The sequence below is a fragment of the Heptranchias perlo genome, chromosome 4 (assembly GCF_035084215.1).
Source record: "Heptranchias perlo isolate sHepPer1 chromosome 4, sHepPer1.hap1, whole genome shotgun sequence".
NCBI classification, from domain to species: Eukaryota; Metazoa; Chordata; class Chondrichthyes; order Hexanchiformes; family Hexanchidae; genus Heptranchias; species Heptranchias perlo.
In genome coordinates this window covers 10,415,091-10,432,351 of record NC_090328.1, presented here as the reverse complement: position 1 = coordinate 10,432,351, position 17,261 = coordinate 10,415,091, and the positions used below count along the sequence as shown (strand labels likewise).

At 45.0% G+C, this 17,261-nt stretch overlaps 1 protein-coding gene across 8 annotated transcripts in view; it reads right to left on the bottom strand.

Moving 5' to 3' along the window:
- palld (palladin, cytoskeletal associated protein) overlaps window positions 1-17,261 on the bottom strand; it is a 369,602-nt gene that overhangs the window by 68,103 nt on the left and 284,238 nt on the right. The window contains exon 1 of one of the 8 annotated variants that reach the window (XM_067982458.1): window positions 11,993-12,127. The exons of 5 other annotated variants lie outside the window; for them this stretch is intronic. The gene's annotated coding sequence lies outside the window, so the exon portion shown is untranslated. Of the gene's footprint in view, window positions 1-11,830; window positions 11,969-11,992; window positions 12,128-17,261 lie in introns of those variants that run through there. 2 more of the 8 variants (XM_067982456.1, XM_067982455.1) reach the window with 2 other exon arrangements.

The window sequence follows — 17,261 nt, the reverse complement described above, 5'->3', positions numbered from 1 at the left end:
ACCCCTCAATTTTGAACATCTCGTGTCAGGTTGCCTCTTCTCTAATGAAAATATTTTCTGGTGCAGATTGCATAGGAATGTGAGAGTCTGGTAAATGAAAGCACTCTCATTTTGAGCAGGATAACACGCACATTACAAAACCAGGTCACTGTGCTCAAATTAAATTCTGCACGATCAAACATTTCCAAAGTTAATATGTTGTACATGGTAAAGGAATGCGATTTGCTCGTTCACTGACAGTGAACTGTCAAAGTGCAGTTTACGCAACCCACGAAGGAGTAACTATTTGAAGTACATGCTCTGAAGAGATGGCTCAACAATCTCGACATTGGCCCGGGGGGGGGGAAAAAGTAAAAAAAAAAGGATTTCTCAAATCGGAACCCAGCATTTCCTTTGCCTGCAGGACTTTGTTCAGAAAATTGTGGAATTTGGGGGGGGGGGGGGGGGCAGGGGGAGAAGAAATAATGGGCATCAGTGTGGATTTTTGCAGTATGGATAGAACATAGCTGCAGTTAAGGTGAAACTAGATAAAGTAGATGAGGGAGAAAGGTAAATCAGCATATGCTGATTGTTTAGATTAAGAAGGGTGGGAGGAGGCTCGTGTGGAGCGTAAACCAGTTGGGCCGAATGGCCTGTTTCTGTGCTGCAAAATGTACGCACGTATATCTGGTCGCTCGCACTAAATCACCAGCCGAGATAGGCTGCGTGGCGAATCCAACACAAAAAGCGTAATCTCATGTCAATGTGCCAACCTGATGGGGTTGAGCACTCTGGATTTTAAAGTCAGATTTGAAAATTAATAAAAAACTCAGGACAAATGCTAATCTCTCCTCTTTTAAATTGCAGTCGGCCAAGATCAGGGCCAGAAGCTAGTGGGTGACCGCCTCCCTCCCCACCTCCATTTTAACTGTACCCCAACTGGGCGAGGGTAAAAAAAAAAGTTAAAATGCCTCTCTTGCATGTTTCAAACCACAATCCCGACTGTGCGCGTTACCAACTGAGCCAAGGCATTTACATGGGCGAATGAGAAAGCTGGAGGGTACAGTTGGAGAGGTGGGAATGAGGTTGCAAAGCAAGTTTGCCCCTTTCATTATTGTTCTATTATAATTTGGAGAACAAAGTAGCTCAATTAAGTATTTCCTTTTATCCCAGCGGTCGATCATCTATTGCTGAAACGGATATTTATATCCTTTGCGAAGAGTGGAATTTTACTGCACACGTGGGCAGTTTATTGAAATGGAACACTTCTGGGGGAAAAAGAAACATTCGTTTGGGTTATAGAATTTGTTTAACCGCGCACACACACACTACATCTCACTTCAGATTTTGTAAGTCGATGGTTAAGACTTCTTCCTTGCTAATGCAAGAGTGATGGGTATTCTTTTATACATAAAGATGGCAGTTGATGGGTTGCAGACCGAAGACATGAAACATTATTGCAGGAACCAGACTTCAAGGCACCAGCACTGACCCTGTAAGCAACTGCGAAAGAATATAGTGACATTGAAAAACAATGGGGGGGGGGTGGGGTGAAGAAACAGTCTCCATATACACAGGAGTTTTCACCCACTCTGACCATAGTTCCATTTTTCTCATTGGAAGCTGGTGCAATAAATTTTTTTTTTTGTTTAATTAAAAGTTTAATAGCGCTGCACTGTCGGAGGTGCTGTCTTTCAGATGAGACGCAGTAATTCTGTTGTCAATTGGCAGCGTAGATTCTGCTCTCTCAGATCAAGTGAGCGCTAAGTGGACATTGGCACCCATCAGCACCCCGTTTAGAAAGTCCGAGCATGACTAGGATAATTTAGATCTGCTATATCATTACTGAGAGATGATGACCATCCAACATGGCAAACAGTGAAGTCACCAAGTCTGTTTAATTTTTAAAAACAGGATATTCAGTTGACCAGATTTTTTTTTTAAAAAAAACATTAATAAAAGTCATTCAATGGCTGGGTTCTCTTGATCTGAAGCCTGAAATCTCCAGATAGCTATGATTGCTTTCCGATTGCCTCAAGAATTTACAGGCAGCTACTGGATTTGTCGACGAGCAGTGGCATTAAAGGAAAAAAGGGACAGACTAGGTTAAAATGCTCTGCATCTTAGCAGCTCCCATCTTAACAGCTAAGTATCTAAACAGCACTGCAGACCCCAGGTCACACAGCAGCAACACCTCAAGGGAATGCATAGTGTTATTAAAAATATTACAGCAGCCCCAATTCCCATCACATTTATAGTAAGTGCTTTTAAAAAAGTATACAAAAAAAGGCAGGAACTTAAGGCTTGGAAACCAGAAATGCCCAAGAGAGTGTTTTACGGTTTTGAAAGGTCTGTTCTTTCGATTCACACGAGACAGCCCGGATATCAAGTGAAGCACAAGAACTTAAGAACTAGGAGCAGGAGTGGGCCATACGGCCCCTGGAGCCTGCTCCGCCATTCAATAAGATCATGGCTGATCGTAGACCTCAACTCCACTTTCCTGCTCTATCCCCAAATCCCTTGATTCCCTTAATGTCCAAAAATCAAACGATCTCAGCCTTGAATATACTCAACGATACTGAGCATCCACAGCCCTCCAGGGTAGAGAATTCAGAAGATTCACCACTGTCAGTGAAGAAATTTCTCCTCGTCTCAGTCCTAAATGACCAACCCCTTATCCTGAGACGATGCCCCCTAGTTCTAGACTCTCCAGCCAGGGTAAATAGCCTCTCGGCATCTACCCTGTCAAGCCCTCTCAGAATTTTATACGTTTCAATGAGATCACCGCTCGTTCTGCTGAACTCCAAAGGATTATAGGCCCACTCTACACAATCTCTCCTCATAGGACAACCCTCTCATCCCAGGAAGCATATTTACTCTTGCACCATGTCACTTGATGGGGGAAACCTTTAGACACAAGTGCTCATATTAAGGATTCACCCACAGAAATAACACTACCATTGTTCATTCACCTACAAATGGCACTGAATATTTTGAGTAGCCAGCGTACAGAGCAGCACTGCTGGTGAATCAAATGTCAATGTTCAGTAGTACAACAAATAGGCAGAGAAAAAAAAATCACCCAGAATATATAGACATTATTGAAAACTGAACAGGTGCTGCCTCCCAAAAAAGGTGTGGAACTGGAAGATGCTTCAAATGGTGGGTCATAAAAAAAGGTACAAAAAAAGGTACCATTGTACAGACACCAATATAAAAATGACCCACCAATTATATAAAAAAAAGAGAATCCTCAGAATCATCTATAGCACAAAAGGCAGCCATTCGGCCCATCGTGCCTGCTCTATTGAAAGAGCTATCCAATTAGTCCCACTCCCTTGCTCTTTCCCCACAGCCTTGCAAACGTTTCCTTTAAAGTATTCGTCCAATTCCCTTTTGAAAATTATTCATTCAATCTGGTTTCACTACCCTTTCGGGCAGTGCATTCCGGATCATAACAGTGCATTCCGCTCATTTGTAAAAGGATCCAGATACCTCCCCACTCCTGAAAACAAGATCTTTTTGGGTTTCTCCCCCCCTTCAAATCATTGATGAAGCTATCATTGTTCCCAGATGTTACGACTTAGAACAGAGAATCATATAGTTCAGCAGCTGCTGAAAGGATATACAGCAACTAAAGCAACATCTGGCATTTAAAGACTCCTGGTGCGAAGGAAACGTCACACGCACAACTAGGATTTCAGCAATGCATAGTACGTTTGACTGGGGCACCTATTGTGAGATTGGGTTCCAAGGTGTCAGCTTGGCTCAGTTGGTAGCAGTTTCACCAGAGTCAGAAGGTTGCGGCCTCAAGCCTCGCTCCCGCACTTCAGACTCCAGAACAAGGGGGCATAACCTCAAAATTAGAGTTCAGGGGTGATGTCAGGAGGCACCACTTCACACAAATAGGGTGGTGGAAATCTGGAACTCACCTCCCCACAAAAAAAAGCTATTGGGGCTGGGGGTCAATTGAAAATTTCAAAAACAGGAGATTGATAGATTTTTGTTAGGCAAGGGTATTAAGGGTTATAGAACCAAGGCAGGTAGATGGAGTTAAGATGCAGATCGGCCATGGTCTAATTGAATGAAGAAACAGGCTCGAGGGGCTGAAGGGCCTACTCCTGTTCCTATGTTCCATTGAAGTTTACTGCACAGAAGGTGGTCATTTTAGGGCATCAGGTGAGCTCTTTGCTAGAGTAATCCAAAACCAATCCTGCTGCATTGCCAAGCGCATTTATTCTACTTTTTTTAATTGGGAAAGTGGTACTGCCCTTTGGATGAAATATTGAACCAAAGCCCTGTCTGCCTGCCTTGCCTTCTCAGGTGAAGATAAAAGATCACATGGCACTATTCGAAAGAGGAGCAGGGAGTTCTCTCAAGTGTGGCCAACACTCCTCCCTCAACCAACACCAAAACTAGTCATTCATTCACTTGCTGGGTACAGATGAGGCCACCCTCTTCAGTTCCTGCAAACACCTACTGTTGTTAAATCCATTAACCTCCCGGATTTGTCACCTCAGGATCAGCATGGCCTAGAAGTGTGGAGGAACCCGTGGTGTACTGTCTGGTCCCAAGCTCGGCTTCTACCCTTCGTATCCAAACGGGTCACCAAGATTGCCTTCTTTCACTTCTTAAGATCACTCCTGACTCCCTCCGCTGCCGAAACCCATACAAATAACTTATCCAAACCACCATAGCCTACGTCCTCGCCCACGCCCAAGCTCTACCCAGCAAATTGTAGATCCTCCCCTTGTCCTTGTCCCACCCCACTCAGCAACCTCTTCCAGTCAAATGACTTCTCACTTTTTGCTCGGCATCTTCCAGTGATCCGGTTGAGGCCATCAAGAGATCACGGGCGCAAAGCCACATTCCAGAACTGGTACACCTGTGTGTTGTGGATCAGCAAGCTGACCAGAACTGGGAGAGTAGAGGAATTAAAATAGAACAAGCTGCTGTGTTGAGATCACATGAAGTGTATTTGCAAGAATCCATTCAGGTCAATAAAAAAAAACCCAACAGGAGTAAATGCTGAATTGTAACCTCATTGTGAAACACGTTTAGATGCCAGTTAATCTTTTTTCAGTAATCCCAATGTTGCTAAATTTAGTTTAATGTTGAAAACTGAATAGGCATTCTGGTGATATCGACTGGAATTTGATCCAGTGACAAGCAGTGTAGACAGAATCCCGAGAATTAAGGGAAGGCGATGGTTTGGAATGTTGCCATAGCAGCACAGCACTGCACTGCTAAATACATTTATAAATACAGCTTCAAAATGGGGGCACTGTAAAAAAAAAACATTTCCAAGACCAGTTAAAGACACTCGTTTCCTTACTGATTTTCTTCAGAAATAAATTCCAATGATATAGCATCTTAGCCCATTCTCAGGACATCCCAAAGTACATTATATCCAATGAGTTTAAAAAAAGTCACTTGTTATATATAGGTAAACATAGCAACCAATTTGTGCACAGCAAGGCCCCACAAACAGCAAACGAGGCCAATGACCGACTTAGCTAATCTGTGCTTTTGCTGGAGCCAGCTGAGGGAGGAGGTTGGCCAGGACTTTGGCTCTTCTTTGAATAGGGTCATGGGATCTTTTATCATCAACCTGAATGGTCAAAACAAGATCTCAGTTCAACACTTCATCTGAAATGGGAGCAAGTCCAACAACGCAGCGCTCTCTCAGTGATGCACTATAGTGTCAGCCTAGATTATATGAAGTCTGTGGTGATGCTTGAATCCACAACCTTGTGGTCCAGGAGAGAAGAGTGTGCTACCAAACTGGACCAAGCCGACTAACAAAACTAACTACTGGCAAGCAAACGGCAAACCAAAGGGGAAGCAGACAGTGGGAATTAAGAAAATGGATGAGTTTTTTTTTTTGTTTTAAATATTTTCTCTTCCTCCTCTCCTGCTGGAGGGTATAGACCATATTTCCATACTCCACCCAAGTGGTCATGTTTCATACGGGAGCCTGGATCACGTGGGTCGCCAGGTTACTTGATGTCACAGGACAAGGATAGCCACACGCACACCATCACCATCCTTTCAGGCAGTGCATTCCAGATTGTAACAACTTGTGGTTTCACCTCCCCTCTAGTTCGAGAGAGCAAATAAAAACAAAGGACAAATACAAACTTTCCTGGCCATAAAACTCACAGCAAACTTGTGTAGCTCGGTGCTATCTTTGAAGTGATTTGAGTTACAATATGGTATGTTTTTGGGACCAGCTAATGTGAATCACAATGGTCTTCTCTGGTGCTGTACATTCTTGCCATCTTCTACTGCCAAACAGCATGCAAACAAAAACACAACAATACTGGAAAGATTAAACAGTTTAGCAAGCCACATTAACCACTAGTTTGGCAAATATAGTTTACTGGTTAGCAGCCCAGCACTGATGCCCTCAGCGGTTTAACCAAATGAGTCTACTCTCCGCAGTACCAATTGCTTGAGCTCTCTGAAGAGAGCTATTTACAAATGTCATTTCCTTCATAGCTTCCTTTCTCCTTCTAGATCTTCCTTTACCACTGGAAGGTCACAGGGAGGCACCGAACCCATGTACATTTTCCTGCAAAAGTGCTCGCCAGCTGGTCATTTGGTGAGATCCATTCCCGCATTGGTGGCGTGAACACCAACCAGTTTAGCTGGTTGTTCTTCAGTGCACATCCAGTCCCTGCACTGATTCATCTGCAGTCATGGACTCTCAGTTCAGACGGTTACAGTCAGTCCTCTTCCCCCCACCCCTCAAGAATATACAGGCTCTCATTTCTTCAACTGAACTCGCTGAAACCAGCTCGCCCCAAAGAGAAGTAGCAAGCTACCATTCAAATACATTAGAACGAATGTGTAAAACCAAGAGAGATCAGGGCTCCCAACATGTTAGGAGCAACAGACATGGGATCATCTGGCAAACCCATGTAGGAACAGAAGGAGGTCATTCAGCCCTACGGGCCTGTTCTGCCATTCAATCAGATCATGGCTGATCTGTACACATTAATGGATGAAGGAATGTTATCTGAACAGGTTAAGTGTTTGTGGACTAATATCACAGTCATTGGCAGCTTACAGAGCCAAGCATTTTCTTACTAAAACTTCCTCCACCTATCTTAGCAGGAGGGTCAGTAACCAGATGACACAGTTTTAAGATCATTGGTAAAGGAATCTGGGAGGTGGAGAATTTTTTTTTTTTAAACGCAGTGAGTTACGATGATCTGGAACACACTGCCTGAAGGGGTGGTGGAAGCAGATTCAATAGTAACTTTCCAAAAGGGAATTGGATAAATACTTGAAAAGGAAAAACAGTCAGGGTTATAGGGAAAGAGCAGAGGAATGGGACTAATTGGATAGCTCTTTCAAAGAGCCAGCACAGGCACAATGGGCCGAATGGCCTCCTTCTGTGCTGTATGATTCTAGTTTATAATCCTATCCCCTCCCGACGGTGCTGGCTCATGCTGGGATTTATGGTACCTCACTCAAGTGGCCATTCTTCGCTCAAAGACTACTTGAGCACAGAGGACCATTGCTTGATTCCATTAACCCAAAAACCAAAAAAGCCACATTTCCAACAAGAGTGACCAGACAGCAATCAGGAACGGAAACCCCTGGCTTTATTTTTCCTCCCCACCTCTTCCTAGCCCAAGGACAATGAGACCACTGTGGTGTCCCAACTGCTGTCTGGACAAGATCAGCAGTCTCACCACAGACTGAGGACCTCCCTGTAATGCAAAAGGTAAGAAGAAAGAGACTTGCATTTCTATAGCACCTTTTGAAACCTCAGGATATCCCAAAGCGCTTTTCAGCCAATGAAGTACTTTTGAAGTGTGTTCACTGTTGTAATGAAGGAAACGCAGCAGCCAATTTGCACACAGCAAGATCCCACAAACAGCAATGTAATAACGGCCAGATAACCTGTTTTAGTAATGTTGGTTGAGGGATAAATATTATCCAGGACACCAGGGAGAACTCCCCAGCTCTTCATCGAATATGGGATCTTTACATCCACTTGAGGCAGATGGGACCTTGGTTTAACATCGCATCTGAAAGTCGGCACCTCCGACAGCACAGCACTCCCTCAGTACTGCACTGGGAGTGTCAGCCTAGATTTTGTGCTCAAGTCTCTGGAGTGGGACTTGAACCCACAACCTTCTGACTCAGAGGTAAGAGCGCTACTAACTGAGCCATGGCTAAGGTAGTGCTGTCAGGAGAATATTACCAGGAACATCATGACAACCAAGACAGGAGTCAAATAAAAAGGACAGTGCACTACATGCTCCCCTCTACGAATGGAGTTGGCTCTCCTGAAGTTATGCAGAGGCCTGTAAACGAACACGACTGCTAGTTCTCGATTTGTCACTGCCTCAATTTCCATGAGCAGTTCAGAGTGAGCAACATTGCTTCCAGCCCCCAGCTCAATCCCAAAAAGCCATTTTAAACATGCATTTTCAAACCCAAGCTATGGCTAATCCCCTACGACTACCTCAAAGCTACTCGAGCGCGAGGGGGTGGGGCAAGTGATGTGAGCAAAGAGGGAAAGGAGGAGAGATTGAGGAAGAGGAGGAGGAGGAGGAGGGAAAAAGGAAAGGAGATATTGGGGGGGGGGGGGGAAAAAAGAGGGGGAAAGAGGAAAAAAAATGTAAGAAAAAGACAGCAATTGGAAGAAAACTGTTTTGAAAGATAACTAAATACAAATTAATTTCTCTCTCTTGGAGAGAGAGCTACGAGCACGGACGTGGAATGTAACGCTCACAAAGTGGATTAAAGTATTGAAGCACTGAAAGTTTTTCCCTGTTGGTTGACAGTGAATATTGATGCCTGGACCAACATTCATCCTTCAGCTACCACCATCAACATCAGATCATCCCATGGCTGTTTGTGGGACCAAATTTTGCACAATTCAACTTTACTGGTTTGATATGATAAAAAAAAAACTCGCATTTCCACACCACCTTTCACGACGTCATAATGAAGTACTTTTTTTTGGCAGTGTAGCCACTGTTGTAGTGTAGGGAAATGCACAGCCAATTTGCACACATCAAGGTCCCACAAACAGCAATGAAATAACGACCAGATAATCTGTTTGAGTGGTGTTGGTTGAGGGATAAATAGTGGTCTAGGACACTGGGGAGAACTCCCCTACTTGGATAATGCCTTGGGATCTTTCACATCCACCCGAGAAGGAAGGAGAGGCCTTGGTTTAACGTCTCAGTCAAAAGACCGCACCTCCGACAGTGCAGCACTCCCTCAGTACTGCACTGAAGTGTCAGTTTGGATTATGCGCTCAAGTCTCTGGAATGGGTCTTGAACCCACAACCTCGATCGCACACACATTTGGAGCAAAAGAATCTCAGTAATGCAACGTCACCAGTTCTGTGGTCTAGTTACTGTTTGCATAAGAATGCTCTCATCATGAGAGAGATTCCAGAACGCAGTGTACAGCACAGACAATTAGTGATAGTATCTGAGACTACACAGATAGGAACTACAGTATGTTTTGCTTTAACGATAATGCATCCAATACATGTTTCAAGCACAGGTCCACCTACCTTAAAAGGGGATTTGTGATGGGGTGATGGGGTCCTGGGAGGGGGGCGCAGGGGGTGAGAAATAGCCAAAATTTCTGCCTTATTACTTTCTTAGTGTGCTAACAAAAAATATTTGCACTGGGGGAGCTGACACTTGTTCTTTCGAAGTTAGGATGGGTTAAGATTTGGGGGAGGGGGGAAAAAAAGGGGTTTGCAATTGTGTCAATATTTGACAGGGGGGGGGGGTCACTCATACAATTCCACTGATCCAATCTACTCACACTCAACCTTTACGCACTGAATTTATTCACAGCTGAATACCTAGAATCACAATTGGAACAGTGTTCAGTCTGTAGAACTGTGAGCTACGCAGAAGACAGATCAAAAAATGAAACCAGCAAAATACACACTGCACCCTTTTTAAAAAAAAAATCACAATGTCTACATGCATTCAAATGGCACGAATTTAAAATGAAGCACATCAAATATTTCTGCATTTTCCTAATTCACAAACCTTTTCCTTCCTCCCCCCGTACCAGTTTCTGTACTTGACCAAAACTGGAATTTTGTACCAAGAATTCTCACATCCCCCTTTTTTTTTTAAAAAGGAAAAAAATTCTACCTTGTCTGCTACCATGACAACACCAGCACTCTTCTGGGAGAGAGGTATGTTGCTTGTTTTGTACAGTTGCCAATATTTATTGCGCAACAATCCTAACCTCAGTAGACAGGGTCTGGGGCTCATTTCCTTTCTTAAGACCGAGTGATGTTCAGCAAAGCAGTTCATACAGGGGAAGGATGGAGGGAAAGGGCTACTTTTTTTTTGGAAAAGAAAACACACAAAAGACAAAACTAATTCCACAAAAACAGGGCTGTCCCAAGAAAGAAAGAGAGTCCCAAGCAGAGTCTCTGTTTTACACACGGGCAAGAGCCTTTGTCATTTAGATACAGATTGGCCCCAAACTTGCAGCAGCATCCATCTTTGTTGGAGACGTGCCTCTTTGTGTGGAATATACTACTGTACTTTGAGCACGTAGTTACCTCTGTGGAATTGATTTCATTCTTATTGAGCCTTTATTTGAAGCTGTAGTGCTCCAGAATGGTGTTTCTTCCATCAAGCAGGATGAAATGAAATAGGGAGGGAGGAGGCTCATGTGGAGCATAAACACCAGCATAGACCAGTTGGGCCAAATGGCCTCTTTCTATGTTGTAAATTTTATGTAATCAACACAGGGACCTGCACATCACAAACTTGGGCTATTTGAACTGTCAGGGGCTTGCTCCCTCACTTGGTGGTAGGGTTGCCAACTCTGGAAGGACATATTCCTGGAGGTTTCATCACACAACCTCCTGCTTCCAACCGTCCCACCCAGTCAAACAGCCTTTCCCCCCCTCCCCAAATCATCTCCCAATATTTTTATAACTAATAAATGAAAGTGTTCAATGGAAAAAGAGACACTTATTAAAAAAAAACCCTTATGATTTTTCTCTGTGTTGCTCACAGCAGTGTCCAGGACAATCCTGGAGAGTTGGCAACCCTACTTTGGAGGGTGTATGTTGCATACTCTTGCATTGCTTACACAACAGAGACCCAACAGTGAAGATCACCAGGGCCATAACACACACATGAACTTTTCAAATGATCAGTCAGGGTCTCCCAAGGATGAAGTATTATGTAAGGAATCTTACACCACCAGGTTATAGTCCAACTATATGGACTATATATAACCTGGTGTTGTAAGATTCCTTACATTTGTCCACCCCAGTCCATCACCGGCATCTCCACATCAAGGATGACGTAGTCATTGGGCACTCTGTTAGAGTGTAATCTCAGGGACAGGTGTGGATTGACCCCCCACCCCCTGGAGGGAAGCCTCACATCTTAACCTGCTCAGATAGTCCTCAACATGCACACACTAAGCGTTCTGACAAAGGGTCCACATCTGAAACCTTCTCAGCTATTCCCACCACCAACTGGTGCTGACTGACCCATTTGAGTTATCTCCAGCATTTTCCAATTATTGTTTCAGATTTCCGATGCCTGCAAGTTTTTTTTCCCCCCCTCCCCTCTCCTTCATCCTCAATAGTTCCAAATGAGTTCCAGTACCACTTGTGTCTTAACCCCTTCCAATGAAACAGGATAACTGCAGTCACAAAAGACCTTCCCCCCCACTTTAACATGACTTAAGGGGCGAACACTAGGATGAGCATGTGGAAAGTCCCATCTCCATCACAGCCAGGACGTTACAAGAAACCTCACATCTCTAACAGAGCGCAACAGCTGCCAAAAAAATAAAAAAAACTCAACAAATGCAGCTCCTTACCTCCTCTTACTGTCAATATCCCACTTACGTGATCTCTTAAATGTCCTCAGACAGACACACACATTTTATATATTTTTTTTAAAAAAAGGAGTGGGGGGGGATGTTTAAAAAGAAGCCACAGCAGCAGCACTAGGACAGTTAAGCAAAATGCAGCAAACCCACCAGGTATCCGACAATATATACACACCAGTCAGAGAATGACAGAATTCCGCTCCATGACTCAGTGATTCTCCAGACCCAGTCCAGCAAATCACTTCAAAATAAAAGCTTCCCGAGGCTGCACACAGTGCTGCTCCTCCTTCACTATATTTCTAGACCTATATATAAAAAAAGGAACTTGCTGGCTTCCAGATATACAGCTGAAAGTACTCAAATAGCTAATGACAAGAAACAGGTTAACAGAATTGCTTTTTAATCTAACCCTCCCCCACCACAAACTTGAAACTATTTCAATGCCAGGATGCACCATTTGAAAATTAAAGAGGGTTATTTGCACAGTGAAATTCTCTCAATATTTGTTTCGTGTGGGGCAGTGGCCTGTATTGGAGAAACAAATTGTATCCAAAAACACACAGAAACCTTCCAATCAACTCAATATAGTTTCTCGGTGAGTGCAGTGCTACATGTAATATAGTGTACTTAGAAGGAAAGCATTTCTTTACACAGAGGGCAGTTAGAATGTAGAATTCTGTCCCACAAACCCTTGCTGAAACAGAGTCATAAGTTCTTTTAAAGGGAATTAGTTGTTTGAAAAGAAGGAATATTAATGAGCAGGAAAGTGGGATTAGACTAGATGGCTCGTATAGAGCAAAACACTGGCTCAGACTTTTAAACATTTATTCTTGGGACGTGGGCGTCGCTGGCAAGGCCGGCATTTATTGCCCATCCCTAGTTGCCCCTTGAGAAGGTGGTGGTGAGCCGCCTTCTTCTTGAACCGCTGCAGTCCGGGTGGCGAAGGTTCTCCCACAGTTGGGAGTTCCAGGATTTTGACCCGGCGATCATGAAGGAACGGCGATATATTTCCAAGGTGATGGGCCAAATAGCCTGCAGTACACATTGATTATATCCTGAATTACTAGGGTGTATTTTTAAAGGGACTAAACTAATTTGTCCGATGTACGCACTGCTGGGTTACAGTTCGTCTATGTCACACATGTTACGCATCGAGACGTCGCTGGTGGGAATTTCCCCGGGCATTCTCCCGATTGGTCGTCGTAAGTTGGCGGAAGACCGGCCGAAATCCCATTCACTTGGTGTATCCAGGCTTGCCGTCAATCTTTCGCTGTGAGGTTACGGCAGCTGATCAGGAGCGGCGCACATTTCCAGTCAGCTTGCCATTTACGTCCAATGCTACAACTGGGGTGAAAACAGGTGTCAGGTGTAGGGCCTCTTGTCAAGGACTCAGTGAACGAATGGTTGTCTAAGGCTTTTATTGTATTGTTATCTGCATGCTGAGTTTACACTAGAAGCAGTACAAAGTTAAGTGGGAAACCCGCTGATCAGAAGACCTGAATCTCATTCCAATCTGGCTCCACTGTCAGCTGTGGCTCAGCTGGTAGCACTCTCACCCCTGAGTCAGAAGGTTGTGGGTTCAAGTCCCACTCCAGAGACTTGAGCACAAAATCTAGGCTGACACTCCCAGTGTAGTACTGAGGGAGTGCTGCACTGTCGGATGTGCCATTCTCCGGATGAGAAGTTAAACTGAGGCCCTGACTGCCCTCTCAGATGGATGTAAAAGATTCCATGGCACTATTTGGAAGAAGAGCAGGGGAGTTCTCCCTGGTGTCCTGGCCAATATTTATCCCTCAAACAACATCACTAAAAAAACAGATGATCTGGTCATTATCTCAATGCTGTTTATGGGATCTTGCTGTGCCCAAATTGGCTGCCGTGTTTCCATACATCACAACAGTGCCTACGTTTTAAAAATACTTCATTGGCTGTAAAGCGCTTTGGGATGTCCTGAAGTTGTGAAAGGTGCGATATAAATGCAAGTTCTTTCTTTCTTTCCTCTCTACGGTCCAGAGGGAGCCTGAACACCCAGTTTATGCGGTGAGTGTAACTCAGTTGCCAAAAGTGAGGCAACATGCTGCACCTGCCAGGTAAGTACAAGAGCTATTGAAAGGTGGAATTTACGCTTCTTAGAGCTCAACGGGTCCTCAGGTTGGATTGCACGGCTGAATTCAGCGCCTGCTGGAATCGACACCTTTACTATAAAGGTTTATTCTTTAGATTGTTGCTTCTACGATTCGAGCATCCAACCAAACGTGGGCTGGGATGCACATTTGAATATAATTTTCGAGGTTCAGGGGTTATTCACAGCTAGGCGGTCAGAGATTGGCAGCTATAGAGTAGATGGTATTTACATAGAATTAGATAGAAATTACAGCACAGAAACAGCCATTCGGCCCAACTGGCCTATGCCGGTGTTTATGCTCCACATGAGCCTCCTCCCACCCTACTTCATCTAACCCTATCAGCATATCCTTCTATTCTTTTCTCCCTCATGTGATTATCTAGTTTCCCTTAAAGACATCTTTGTTGTTCACCTCAACTACTCCTTGTGGTAGCGAGTTCCACATTCTAACCACTCTCTGGGTAAAGAAGTTTCTCCTGAATTCCCTGTTGGATTTATTAGTGACTATCTTATATTTATGACCTCTAGTTTTCGTCTCACCTACATGTGGAAACATCTTCTCTACATCTACCCTCTCAAACCCCTTCATTATTTTAAAGACCTCTATCAGGTCATCCCTCAGCCTTCTCTTTCCTAGTAGAAAAGAGGCTAGCCTGCCCAGCTGTTACCTTATTTACACTGCCTGGCTCCAATTTGAATTCTCCCGTCTAGGACCGATCTCTGCACATGCATAGAGCTCCACTCCTGGCACAGGAGGGAGTGTCAGCATTCTCATTGCACTTAAATAAACTATGGGTAAGTTTAAAAAGTGCACAGGAGATCCAGTGGACCCCATGAGCATCTTTTAAATCAACTTCGACATTGCGTTCAAGTTATACTCAGGTGGCCATCAAACGCAAGTTATGTGTGGCTACCTCCTTTGGGAAGGCTTTGAGGTGAACTGCCTCCTCAAACGGGGACTTTAAAAAAAAAAAATTCTCGGGAGGTGGGCATCGCTGGCGAGGCCGGCATTTAATGCCCATCCCTAATTGCACTTGAGAAGGTGGTGGTGAGCCGCCTTTATGAACCTCTGCAGTCCGTGTGGTGAAGGTTCTCCCACAGTGCTGTTAGGTAGGGACTTCTAGGAATTTGACCCAGCGACGATAAAGGAATATGTCCAAGTCGGGATGGTGTGTAAGTTGGAGGGGAACTTGGAGGCGATGGTGTTCCCATGCACCTGGTGCCCTTGTCCTTCGAGGTGGTGGAGGTCGCAGGTTTGGGAGGTGCTGCCGAAGAAGCCTTGGTGAGTTGCTGCAGTGCATCCTGTGGATGGTACACACTGCAGCCACGGTGGGCCGGTGGTGGAGGGAGTGGATGCTTAGGGTGGTGGTTGGGGTGCTGATCAAGCGGACTTCTTTGTCCTGGATGATGTCGAGCGTCGAGTGTTGTTGGAGTTCCATCATTCCAGGCAAGTGGAGATATTCCATCACACTCCTGACTTGTGCCTTGTAGGTGGTGGAGAGGTTTTGGGGTGTCAGGAGGTAAACTGCTTGCCGCGGAATGCCTCCTTCGGGTAATGGGTCTGCCTCCGTAGGTGGGACTGCCTTCTCCAGAGAAGGCGGGGGGGTTGCCTCCTCCAGGGAGGCCTGGGTTCACTTCTATAGGAGACCCCCTCCTCTGGAGATAGATGATGGGATTGCTTTGACTAAGGGTGCACTGCCTTCTCCACAGAAGGTGGGGGAAAATGTCTCCCCAAGGGAGGGTGGGGGTTTGCTGCCATATGAGACCCCTTCTCCAGGAATAGGGGGTGCGGGGGGAAGGTGGGACTGCCTCCACCAAGGGTCATTGGCATTTCGATGGAGGTCTGACACAGCTCCCCTCAGGTTACGACCCAATTCCAGGTTGGCGTCACCTTGAGGGGGAGGGTCACCCCCTGCAGTAAAGTTACAGCTGTAGCATTAATTCCATCCAGAAAACATGAAGCAGAATGAAACCCTGGACCCAAATTCTAAACAGCAGTGTGCACAGTGCTCCAAGTTTGGTCTAACCAAGGTTCTATTCGGCAGACACTTCTTTACCCAGAGCGTGGTTAAAATGTGGAACTTGCTACCACAAGGAGTAGTTGAGGCGAATGACATGGGCGCATTTAAGGAGAAGCTAGATAAACACATGAGGGAGAAAGGAATAGAAGGAATTGCAGATAGGGTGAGATGAAGCAGGGAGGGACTGAGGCTCGCGTGGAGCATAAACACCGGCATAGACCGGTTGGGCCGAATGGCCTGTTTCTGTGCAATTCTATGTGGAAAAAAAAAAGTAAATTCCTTCAATGGTGCTTTTAATTCCGTGGGGAGAAGGAAGAGAAATCCCAACAAAAGAGGAGGAAGATAAAAAAGGCAAAGGCACCCCCCCACCTCCACGAGGGATGCTGTGACCCATCAAAAAGCTACATCATACCGAGTCTCCAACATTACTGGTAACGTTCTGATCTGTGTTTAAGGTTTAATGGAGGGGGGTGGGGGGGGGAGGAAAAATGGAATAACTACTATTCTGAAATGCTCCGCATCAACTCCTTATTTGGTAGCCTGCTGAAGCTGTACTCTGTCTTGTTCAAGCATTCTGGACAATCCCCCAAAGTCTGGCTTTGGGAGGTCAGCCTGACTCAGCCTCCTTTGTTGTTTTTTTTTTCTCTCGTCGTGACCCCCGATCCCACAACGCTCGTGCCCATTTAAGGAGCGCCTTTCCTTTTTGCAGACTGCGAGTTGTTTTCTTTCTCCCCCTCCTCTCCTTTCCCGTTCTCCCCCCTCCCCCTTTTCAGTTCCGACTGAACTTCTGGCTCTCGGTGTAGAAAAGGCTGCAAAAAAATCCTAAATTAGCTGCTGAGCGCCGGGGGAAGAATCCTCGAGAAACATCTTTTAATACCTTTCCGCTTGTCGCGAAATTTAAGGTATTCGATCGCCTTGGCTGTGCCAAAGGACTTGTCTGCAGCTTTAAAACAAAAGTGTTACACTGCAATCTGATCTGATGCAAAAATAAATGTAGAGAGTAAAGTGGAGCTGCAAATTTTTTTTACTTCGTTAGTATAGAATCATATAGCACAGAAGGAGGCCATTTGGCCCATCGTGCCTGTGCTGGCTTTTTGGAAAAAGCTATCCAATTATCCCACTCGCCCCCTGCTCTTCTCCCCCATGACCCTACAAATTTTTCCTTTTCAAACTGTTTCCACTGGCAGGAGGGTCAATCACCAGAGGACGCAGGTTTAAGATAATTGGCAAAAGAGGCCAAGGGGTGAGGAGGTGGAGATGAGGAGAATGTTTT